This window comes from Aquila chrysaetos, chromosome 6, assembly GCF_900496995.4.
Source record: "Aquila chrysaetos chrysaetos chromosome 6, bAquChr1.4, whole genome shotgun sequence".
In the NCBI taxonomy this organism is placed as follows: domain Eukaryota; kingdom Metazoa; phylum Chordata; class Aves; order Accipitriformes; family Accipitridae; genus Aquila; species Aquila chrysaetos.
In genome coordinates this window covers 26,192,144-26,204,940 of record NC_044009.1, presented here as the reverse complement: position 1 = coordinate 26,204,940, position 12,797 = coordinate 26,192,144, and the positions used below count along the sequence as shown (strand labels likewise).

Below are 12,797 nucleotides of genomic sequence, written 5' to 3'. Positions count from 1 at the left end.
ACCGCTGGAAATTACCAGAGGAGCACAGGCCTGGCACATCTCACTGTCTGTGCTTCCAAGGAACTCCCTTAGCCCTACCTCACAGCTCCCGATCATCACAACTGCATCTCCCAACTTGTTGCATCTCCCATACTTGTAAAAAAGATCATGACCTACTTCTGCCCCAGGGATGGTCACAGAGTGATGGGAGATGTTTGCTGTTTTAAAGAGTTCCTGCTAGAAGGCATGTCTCCAGATGACAGTATTATGGCACAATCCCTTTCCCCTTCACATGATCCAGACTGTTTTAATATGATTGTGATGCACTAAATATTTGATCTCATCACATAACCCAGCAAATGGAGTCTCTCTTGTCAGCAACCAGATAAATTGAATGGTCTGAAAATGTTTGTCTTTTCCCTCCCATGTTCCCTCTGCTGCCTAGTACTGCTAGAAACTACATTTTGCTTTAGCTACTCTTGAAACTCATAGATGAGATAGAATCTTCCCATGGAGTGGTGTGTTATCAATTATCACAGAATGATAAGGGTTTGGAAGTGGATCTTTCATTACTCTTTCTTATATTCTGTTTCTCCTCTCATTCACCCTGATGTCATTGGTATACCCATCCTGAATCAACATGCTGAATATCTCCTTTATTCCTTAGGACCAGAAAATCTGGGTTAAAGAATGTTGATACTCATCCTTTGAAAACAGCATGCAAAGAGGTAGGAAGTCCTTTTAGAAACATTAGGAACAAGCTATCGTATAAAAAGTCAGCTAATGTTCTTTCATTTAAGACTGCATTAACTACAACTAGTAACTTTGTACTGAAAATATTTTCTAGACTACTACTAAGAAAATACATTGCTGTCATTGTGAAGGCTTTTGAAAGCATTTTTGGTGCAATTTCTACAATTCTTAAGGACAGAAGATTGGTAAGTGTTTGGCACTAAAAATAACGTCATTGCCCAATGATCAAAGAATCTTCATCTATGACACTTACCACGAGTATCCTTTCCTCTACTTGACAAAGTCCCATATGAGCAAACAACCGAGGAAATGTCCTTCATTAGCATTAAAATAATGACACTTTGTTCTGCGATTTCGCTGTGGAACCAAACTACATTAAATAATATATATTCTGTATATAATTAACATTTTGATTTCCCCAAGATAGAAATTAGAACCAGGACAAAATTTCCTTGCTGCATACCACAGGTCAACATATATAAATGTGGCTAAACATTTACAGCTAACACTTCTGGCAACTTTTAAATTTGTTTAATTAATAGTTACAGATTTTTTGAGACATCAAGCTGTAGAATCTGGGTCCTGGTAAGTAATCTGGGTCCCCTGTGCTTATTTACAAATTATTTTATATTTATTTCTGACCTGTTGACTTCGATGGGCAGAGCATGAAATATAGTACCATTTGGTTGCTTAGTATGCCATCTTCCATTCCATTTCTTTCAACATACATACTTATCATTGATGTTACATTAAGTGAACAGAGGTTACAGAAGGACCTATATAAAAATATATTACAGAAGAAAAGGGTTTTGAAATGGCAGTCCCTAGTATTCAGTCTAAGAACATGGTCAGACGTGGTGCCCCAGCTATCTCTCTGTGCCCCATTCCATCCACTTTTTTCTAGAAATTATTGCCCGCCCATATCTGACAGCACAAATGCATGTGTAACAATATGCCTTCAGCCTGATACTGCCAAAACAACCTGATTCGCCTTCAAGATATTTTACAGTAGGGGGATTTCTACCGAACTCTTTCCACAGAACAAGACTGGGGTCACGTGTATGTGCAGTTATGCTATCAGATGAATCAGGGTAGTTGGTTCAGCTGGCCTAACAGGTCAATATAACAACCAAGATAATCCTACTTCAATCCAAGCTCTAACTTGTCATTTGGTTTAGAAGTCCTACTTTCCTACTTATAATTAAACACTTGAAGTACCAGAATATAAAAGTTACACTTTTAATATATAATCACACCCTCCATATGGGATAACAGAGCCAATTTATCCTGAGTTTTGTTTTTAAAGTGTATCATGGGTTCTGAGGAACAAAGATACACTTTATTTGTCGTGATATTTGTCGCGATAAAATTACGAAATGTAAAAAATACAAACATTTGCATTATGAACTATTATGGACTATTGAATAAAATATTAAAATAATTTAAGAGTTACCTTAGTCTGCCTAAAATGTTTCAGAAAAAATACCACCACCTTAATTCACGTCTTTTTTACTGAATAACAGCTTCAACAAATCTATTTTCACTAAAAGAATTTTTCACTCAAAAGACAGAGCAAGACATAAATGCTTTAGCACAACAGCTGTAGTAATTACAGTACAATTTTGCTGTAAAATCATTACCATCTCAGTGGTACTGAAGAAAGGATATAGTACATGTAATGTATATGACAATGTAAAAATACGAATAGGGCTTTTATTTAAGATTGCAATACTGCAATTAAAATGAAGAAAAAAGAAAAAATTAGGAGATGCTAGAATCCAGCACTCTCTGTTATGTGTGAAACTAACTTCTGGCATTTGGAATTGTTAAAAATAAATGTTCTGCTGAAGAATTGCCAAATAAAAGTACTTCAAAGTAGGTCTTGGTAATGAGAAGTGGAACATTAGAAAAGCTTAAACACACTTGGGTGCTGTATAAATGTTTAAAAGAGGAAAGAATCAAGCCGGTAAACTATTCCCTTATATTCTTTAAGAATGATCATAAATGGGATGAAATGTAACATGACTGTTCTTATTTACATATGTGAGCTTGATCTGGGATTTGTCTACATGAGAAACTAAGTTTGAATTAAGGTCAGGTAAGAAACTGAAATTCACTATCTGTCCTTGAATAGCTCCATCTTTGAATACTTCAGGATGAGTAGAATTAAACAGAAACAAGTCCTTGGAGGTCACCAGGAAGAATATTTCCCCAAAAGTTATTCTTGGACATTATCATGTTAAACCCATTATCTAGCATATAGTATATATGGGTTATATGCATATTAGTTTTGGTTCTCGAAACAGTTGTGACAGGAATTGTAGCAAACCAAATAAAAAATCATTTGTTGTCAATGCCTGCTATATAGCTGCCATTTTCCTCAGCCTGCAAAGTGCCTGGCACCTCAATATACAGGGTTCAGGTTTTGTAAGTTTGGGAAGGTAAACTGGGTTAGAGGCTGTTCCTTACTTGCTGGTGTTTCCTTTGCCTTAATTCATGCTACCCGTAAAAGTTTCTCCTATTCCTTCCACATTTAATAAAAACAGACTAATAGACTGTGAAAGCACTATGCATAAAGTAGCAAACTGCAGCCTTGCTCTAATCTAGAGGACACATGGTGGGACAAGCCACTACCCCTACCACAGAATTGCCTGTTTTTCTCTACTGCACTCAGGACTTCCATGAGTTTGGGCCTCTGTTCTTACACATCCCACAAAGTGCTTTAACTCATCTGTCCCGATAAGATGTACTAACTCCAACTGCTGTTCACATTGTCTTGCCTGATTTGAAAACATGCTATTAAACCAACTTGATTATCAGCCTATTCATTAAAAAGTGACAATATTTTCACAGCTTCCAGTTTGTTGATGTTCCAGGTTTGAAGTGGAGCAACCCTCAGAAGGTGTAGTCCAGAATCCATCACCAAAAGTGTTGCTTTTTTTACAAAAAAGCAACTGTCTTGCTTTGTTTAAACAGAACATTTAGCAAACATAGACTGCAATTCACCTACAAGATATTATCTTTTGTTGCTCATCATATATGTAGCTGACTGTAATTTGCCTATTCATATACCCTTTACATATATTATAAGCAGGCTAGATTGAAAATTCAGAACCTAGTGCTCAAACTGATCATGACAATCAATATTCAGAGAATATTCATGGTCAGAATCACACTCATTCATCAAGAATTTTGCAGCATACAACATTTTACTTAACACCTCTGTATGTCCAGGTGAAAGAAAACATAACACAAAAGATATCCCTCAGCCCAAATGGATTGCAGCAGAATTTTTCAGAATGTGTCATGTTTCCTACAGAAGAGACGTGTTTGCTTCTCTATTTTAGAAATAATATTATTTAATTAATTATCACTCAGTTCTAAGGCACTACACCATTGTACAACTGGCCCTGCTAACTAAAGCATCAGATCCAGCATCCTTTCCTAAGGCAAAGTATGTGGACTGTGCCATATAAAGCACCTCTTGTGTTTTTACAGCAAAAAAAAACCACAAAAAATAATTCTCAGGCTTTCTGTCCAACACAATGACTGTTCTGTCTTAGTTGCTAAATAATACACTGCTCCATTACTTTCTAAAAAAAGCCCTACACTGATTTCAAAATGAACCACATAACTAAATTAGTCTAGCTATATTTAATTACTTGTGAAATTGCTTAGAGATGTTCTGTTTGTTATCTACACAAATAGTATACCAGAAAGAGCTTTCAGCTGCAAAATTACTGGGCTTCTAGGCAAGCAGTGGTTTATAAGAAAATTTCAAAACCAGCTTTTAATAACATAAAATTCTGTTCTTAATGTCTGTGCCTTTCTAGCACTCGGAAACTAAAAATCTGAATTCTGTAAGGTGATGACAGTACAATATCCCTAAATGTACTCCTCTAGGACATGAAATCTAACCTGAAAAGTTCAGCTCTCTCATGGCCATAACTAACATAATTGCTAAATTGTGCTTCAGTTTTCACAGCTTTACTGAATGAATCACTATTCTTCAGTCTCTCTGCAAAGCCTGGACATTCCTTTCAAGTAAGAACCTGGTTATATTTTAATTTCAAAATAGAACACTAGTAAATTCTTGATTCAATGTTATAAGATAATGTTTGTTTACACACTTACTAAGGATTTAGGAAAAGCTTGTGTGTGTAAAAAATCAAAATAGGAGTGAAACAGTTTGTTAGAAAGTGTAACTACATGTGATTTGTCTGTCATATTCTCAAACAATATCTTGTTTTGTTTTCCATTGCTTTTCAGATTCTCCTATTGCAGCATATTTTTTATTGGAATCCTCAGTTTTGAAATCAAATTATTCACTTTAATCTAAAACAACATTAGTCAGAGAAGTAAGGCAGTAGTTTGCCCAAGAAAAACAAGCCAGCTTTAATACAGTAGCGATCAATCCAGGCACTGATCCAGAGGGAGTGCTTACCTGAATAAAGACCATAGAGAAATACTAGAGCAAAGTATACAGGAGTTAAATTTCATAAAATTAATGCAAACGAGAAAGTACCTTGTTCAGTAGTCTCCTGTCAATATATTGCTTTCACCTGCAGATATCTACATAATGTCTTGAGCATGCAATGCAGGACGTTCTTGAATGGATAATGGTGAAAGGAAAAATAAGTGCAATGCTAATTAACAGTTCAGTTCTGGTGAATGTGGTTTTGCATGTGTGCCTTGATCAAGCAAACGACAAAAATAACAGCCCAGGGTTAATGAGAGTGTTTACAGCCTGTTTGATTGTGATCATTGGGATAAAAAGTCTCTAAGATTTTATTGCCATTACAGATTGAGAATAGTCACGTTAGAATGCAATTTCTCTCTGGAAAGATAATGTGAAAATGACAGCGAATCAAATGGATATCACCTTTTTGGACAGCCACCACCCTTTCCTAGGTCAGCAAATAACCGTAACTGCTGAAGACTGTCTATGTGCTTATATGGCTTGAATACCAGGGTCAGGACGCTGGCTGGCTATCTGCTATGCAATGTTCAATAACACTATATTTGACCATACTAGGAAGCGAGTCTTCTAAGCTATTTTATATCTATCTCAGCTCATTATTTCTGTGGGTTTGGAGGTTTTCTTAATGCCATATTTTATGATTATCGATGACTAGAAATTCAGTTGTAAGGAACATTAAAGGAACTTGTGGACTCTAGCAATTTTTAAGTTGATTCAAGGATTCAGGGATGTAATTCTGAAAGATGTGTGAGAGATTTCAGTGTTAACATTGGCCAGAGAATACCACATAATACAGTAATATGCACACAAAGAAAGAGAGAGAAAAAAACCAACCACATTTCCTACCATAGCAGGGATACACCTCAAAAAAAAATTATGGAAAAGAAAAAGGATTGCAAAATCCTCAACTGGAAGGTAAATACATAGCTGGAAACTTTGCTCCAGCTTATTAAAAGCTTTGTAGTGCCAAAGTCATTAGAGGTATTCCCGTATATAAATAAACTAAATACACATTGAAGTAGAAAAGGTGCACTCACCATGAGGCTGGGGGACCAAATCAAGCAATGAAAAGATCTAAATCTAGCTTTTTAACATTTAAGGCAAATGCAGCAGTTGTTAAAAGATGGATTTGCTTCCTTTTTAGGAAACCTGTGCTGAAATGCCTGATTGATGAACTGAGAGTATGCAAGAAAGTCAGGTTAAAGCCCTCCTCTATCATAGTCAGCCAAGGAATATGAATGAAATGTGAACAAGCCAGAGTAAAGACACTGACATTTAATACAGTAACTAAACTAGCAACATTTTTAATGTACTTTTATGAAGAAACTTGCCCAAGGCTCAATAACATGAAATTAAAGTGAGATATGCGGGAAGAGCTAACAGTTATGAAAAAGTAGGTATATGTGCACCCAAAAGAAAAAGATATGATCCATGCCATAACTGTTTGGAGAATAAAGGACTATAAGTATTCTGTATCATTTTTCTATTAATCTTCAGTTTTTATTATCTTTGAAATTTGCTGTCTGACAAATGTGATTCTAACTTTGCATAGATCAGCATATATCTTAAAATACTGCTAATATTCTACCGTTGGATACATGTTAATGTATTTTACATGAAAAAGAAATGTAAGTAAAATCGATGTAATAATTTTCCTTCTGTAGATCCTAGATCAGGTATTAAAGAAAGGCATTTGTATAACGGTGAATCGGATTTAAAGTGAAGTTAATCCAGGGAGTAATTTAAAGGATGCTTTGCCATAAAATGACTGGTTTCTACTCTTGTTTTCAAAATGTACTAGTATATAAATACTTTTTTAAGCTTTTCTTTCACTGTGATTATTATTTTGAGGTCATGTCAGCTGCATTTAGTTTAAATTTTAATCCAGAACAGTTAATCTCAGACTCTTTTCTGGAATACTATTACTAAAGTTCAAATGGGAGCACCATTAAATGAACAAATACAAAACAGTGGAGTAAGATATTCTTACAGTACAAAGAAATAAACCTTTTCAAGATTGATCTCACAAAATGAAAACAATAACTCTCAAAGAGGATTAATCAAAAAAAGATCTAATTATTTTGTGCTAACAGAGTTGGAGGGGCTTACTCAACCACAGCTATTCTGCTAGATTCTGATATATTGAAAAAAGAGATCTTGGCACCTCAACCACAAACATGATTACAGAAATGACATAAAAATTTACTAAATTTTCACGACCTCATTTATACTATCTAGTTGTCTGACATGGATTTCAATTATTTTTGCAGTAGGAGGAATTAATTAATTCCCCTCAGAGGCAGAATAGCTTGACATGCAGATACATATTTGATCATAGATTGATGTGAGCCCCCAAATCTGACAACATATAATTTAATCATAGGAATAATTCCTTTGTGAGGCGGATTTCTGAGTTTTACCCCTGTGGCTTATCACCTCTGGTTACAAGCAGACTATCCTAACATTTTAAGGCTGAAAATCCAGGCTGCAATTCTTTTTCATTAATTACATTAACCTCACACATCTAACTGCATTGTGCACCTGCAGACCCTTTTCTTTCAGAAGCCTATGAAAGCGGCTGAGTAAAGTGATTCCGATTTTTTTAAACACCAGTACTCATTGTTCAATCTAGCCCAAAGATACAAAAATGCAAGTGCAACGACTACAACAATAAAACCTGTATCTTTTCCTCTGCTTTGTGATTCGTCTTTCCATTCATTCCAGGTTGTCTCCACCTCTGACCGAACACAGGCACTTCCTTGCTCTCTTCGTGTATTCCTCACGCATTCCCCGCTGTCCACTTCCATGTTCTAGTCATGATCCTTAACCTACTTAGCATTCCCTCTAATCTTGGGGCCAGGCATGTGAAACACAAACATTGCCCCTATAGGCCTTCCTTCACTTAGGTGCCTCAATATTATTGCTCTAAAGTGAGTGTGGTCCTTTCTAGTTTTGTTTCTTAGTGGTTTGGTTTGGTTTTTTTTCTCCCCTGCCATTCATCTCCCTGCACCCCGACACACATGCCAAAGAGGTGAACTGAGGAGTACCAGCATTAAGAGGGCCTTTTCCCTCACCTTGCCTCTCATCTACAAAATATACTACACATAGCTGTATAGCCCATATAGTGAGGAATTTTATTAATACACAGCTACTGTTTAAGTTTAGATGTACGAGTTGATCAAATTTTTTCAAATGTTTATCTACAACAATATGAAAGGAACACACTTGCAAGTATATAATGGTCAAGTCACTAGGCAAGGCAGCCTCCTACAGATTATTCTTGTGAGTCCTGTTCTAATGACGATACAGGTATTTATTTTCAATATTTAATTGATGCAAAGCAAGTAAATATGAAACATCGTATGTTCTCTAAAACTGAAGGCAACTCTTTCCTAGACCTTCAGCACTCTGCACTATAATGCTGATGTCAGTAACAGTGTTAGTCATCACAGGTCAGAATTTCAGTTGGCATGAATCTCACAGAACACAGTGGAGTTATATCAGTTTACATGAGCACACGTGTTTTCTGATGCATTTTGGTGTATGGCATGAAGAAACAAAATCAGTGTTTTCTACGTGAAGATTATCTGCACTAGTTTTTTTTTTAGTTCAGCATATATTCAAAGTTTCGTTACAAAGCCATTGAACAACTTCAATTATGAAGACAGATAAGAAGAGCTGTTTAGAAATACATGAATACCTCATGCATGTAATAAAGATATATGGATTAACAGTTCATGAAAGATATTTTACTGCTGTCACCAATGAAGCACAATTCGTGCTTCAAATGCACTTAATTTATTTGCAATGCTCTCCAGCAACCTTTCAGTCCTGAAAATACAGAAAATCATAAATTATATTGGTTTGAGATAGTAAATCCTGTAGTATATCTTCTTTTCACTACAGGCCTAGCTGACAAAGAATTCAAGATGGACTCTTGGAAATCCCCAGCAGGAGCAGAGCTACGCTGGTGTCCCACAGAGCCAAAGAAGCAGGCATCTCAGCCAAGCGACTGGTGTCAGCAAGGTGGGACTCAGGGACTCGCGAGACAGAACAGCTCTCCCACGCGTAGAAGGATTCATTATACAAGCATTTCTCAAACAACACAAGTACCAAGCTGTCTCTTACTATATCCACATCTACATATCCAGATTATTGGAACTTGTGACTTAGCACTAAACTTCATTGAGAACAACCTTTCCTTTCCTCACCGCTATTCTTGTTACATACCAAGAATTGACTTGATCACGATAGCTGATTTCTGTTGCAATGCTGGGGGGGGGGGGGGGGGGGGGGGGCGGTCCAGCAATGTAGCCTCTTACAAGCTCCAAATTATAAATTGGGTACATGGCAGAATGATTTTGAAATGGCATGAAATGGTCTATGAGGAAAACACATCATCTTTAACAAAATAATTATTTGATCTTGCAATCCTTTTATGCACACTCCATTTAACTCCACCAGATTTCTACTAGCAGAAGGCTTAAAAATTATGTCTTAAACTACTAATTTTAGGTGTCTTATAAAGCAATCCAAATTTTGCTTTCTTTGACGGTGGTGGAATAAATGCTACCTTAAGCATCACTGTGTTTTTCATTAGCATCCCTTATAACACTAAATTTAACACGTTAGGCCTAGGTCTCTTTTGGAAATTACAATTACTTTTTCTTCAGATTTGCTCCTATGTTTTCTTGTGATGAATAAGGCAGTTTTTGACTTGCCTTTCTGAATCTTGTCAGCACTTCCCAATCCCACGTTTGTAAAACTGTAGCACTTTTCCAAAACATATTGTCTCATAAATCTTACTCAAACAGAAAAATCTTTAAACAGTGTTTTGTAGACCTACATCAGTGAATGAACATGGAAACTTTTCTTTTATAAATAGGATTATAGGAACCCCATAAAAGTCAGCTAAGAGGTTTTTTCAGACCTTTCAGAGATTTTGAGTTTTAAAAAGAAACTAAGATAAATATATCATGATAATCCTATTCACAACGCCTATAGAATCTCTATTTATTAGACCTGTCATTGCATTTAACTAGCTGCTCATAATTGTTAAAAAGATAAACACTGTTGTAAGATGGATTCATAGTAGTGTGCTCTCTCTATTAATAAAAAAATGTCCCTGTAGTTTCTCTACTGTTGGATTAGACAGTATAATTATGTGATCTGCTACATCATTTACAGCATCCTCCTATAGAACTGGACGGTTTTTATTTAGCTGCTAGATTTAGCTATCATTCTAAAATTTAAAATAAGAAAGTCTAATTTTGTAGTAATCACAGTAAACCAATATGTTACAGTGGTTCTCCTAAAGTCACATGTTCTATTCCACGTTCAGATTTGACATAATCTCAATATTTTCATTTATGTTTACATTTAATGCTATAGGCATTCATATTACTTAACACAGTAAACAAAAGCACAAGAACTTCCTCAGACCTTTCAATATATCCCAGAAAGTAAACAAAAAAGCTGTTTCTGAATAATGTAGATTTTTTCAAGTAGGCTATCAGTATGGATCTTTTTCTCAACCAAAACGTCAGTGAAAATTATACAGTATCAGAAAAGCTTTGGGGTTTGAATAATTGGCATCTTCTTATGAAAAGCAAGCCTGTATTTTGTCAAAAACCTCTTATCAGTAGAGCACAGAATAGTGGAAGCATTTTGCAGTCACTTTCTTTTTTTCTGAATGTTCACAGTGGTACATGACAGAACAGCTTCATGTCTTCAGCAGTTGATTCTTACATGTTTCAGCCTCTGGGCCATCTGATAAGAATTGTTCTGGTTCTCTAAATCAGTAAGTACATTAGACCTCTGCTTAGCTGACGTAAGTATGTATCAGCCAATTCCTGAATGTCTGTTTTATCAAGGAAACTCTCAGCAGCCCAACAACAAACAATAGCCTGGTCCTAGTTCCTAGCCTCAATGATTTTATAATCTGGTTTGCTCATGGCCACTCAGACTAGGACACCAGCGTGAAATAAGAACCAGGATGTCCAGCTATGAAAATAAGCATATCAATTCCTGATTCTGTAGCTTCTTCATTTGCATACTTAAGGTAATTGACTCATCTTTTCAGAGAGGAGGAGGTAGTAAAGCATCAACAGAGAAGGAAGAACAAAAATCATGTATGTAAAAGTTCATAAGGAAAATAAATTAACCTATTAAGTTCCCATTCATGTTCCTTTTAACAAATTTAAATTTCCTGTTATAGATAATCAATAAATTATTATCACCATTATTTTAAACTGCTGTGGACATGTTTTCAGCTCCATCAAAGGGTGACAAATTCTGTATTTTAAGCTCGGACCACCTAGTAAGAGCTATTTGCACATAAATATACATACTATAATACCTAAGCTAGCTCCACTTCCAACAGAACAGGAATAATTATCCACTTGTATCAATAGATTCAAAATTTAATCTAGTGATCAGTTGACCCTATGGAGCCAGCCAGACTGGACAAATAATTGTCATCTCTCTAGAACAGGAGAGATGTCTTGTGCAGGAGACTTTCGTCTTGTGCAAAAGTACCTGATCTAAAGATCTGCTCACCCCAACAGATTTGGGTTTCTGCATTCTATACCTCTTGCCAGGAACTGCAATAAATATTAATTATGATATTTAGCAGGCTTTGATCCCATGCTACCAGTGTATGTTTAGAAGACAAATTTTCTAGACTGGATTATTGGATGGATTAAAAAATGATAAAGGTTCTGGAGAACTGAAGCATGTTGTATCTACTATACAGAAATTTTAAAAGTTCCCAAAGGTAGAATGTAGATTTTTGTTCCTATTTTGTGCAGTCATTTTTGACAAAATTATAGAAAATTTCAGCTTCAGTTCTTTGTCTCTAGAGAGACACACATCAACAGAGAATACCTATAAATGTCAGAAAGAAACACTGTATTAAATTGCTTGAAGAACCATAACTGGCATAATGCCAAAAGATGCCTTGAACTTTAACCTGCCTAGCAATACAGACAGTTGGCCATTGGTATCAGCTGGAGAGGTCATGTAGCTGAAAAAGTCTGGGACTTGTCCAAGCAAAAAAAATGAGGGAAAAATACTCCCACAATAAATGAATAATTTTATTTTCATCTGTTTTGTTTGAGGTGTATTTCTACGTATCACTGTAAACAAAGCACTTCCAAGGAATTGCATATACCTGAGTACTGGAGGAATTGGCTTCCTCCCATGACACAACAAACAGTGCCAGAAGTTGCTTTGCTGCCTGCATGCTTTCTCAAGCTAGGTCAAAGGAAAGGAGCCAATCTACAGAGCAATCCAGTCTGTCTTCAGGTTTGAGGTTTGGCATAAGTTTCAGCTCTGATATCATGTTATAATATCAATTACTAAGAAAACCTTAAATCAGACTTGAAAAAGTATCAGCAAAATGGGTAATCAACCTCAGATATGGAAAAGAAAAAAACAGCATTCATAACAAAACTATAATATACCACAACTGCTACCAATACCCATCTCAAGCAAGGAAATGTTTAAGTAATAACAGAAAGGTCCCTCTTATGCTGATTTTGCTCTAAATCCTCTGCATTTAAAGCCATGCAGCCAGTTCAGTCTG

At 35.9% G+C, this 12,797-nt stretch overlaps 1 protein-coding gene across 8 annotated transcripts in view; it reads right to left on the bottom strand.

Moving 5' to 3' along the window:
* Positions 1-12,797, bottom strand: part of PDE1A (phosphodiesterase 1A) — a 237,434-nt gene that overhangs the window by 74,841 nt on the left and 149,796 nt on the right. The gene's annotated exons all lie outside the window — the stretch shown is intronic.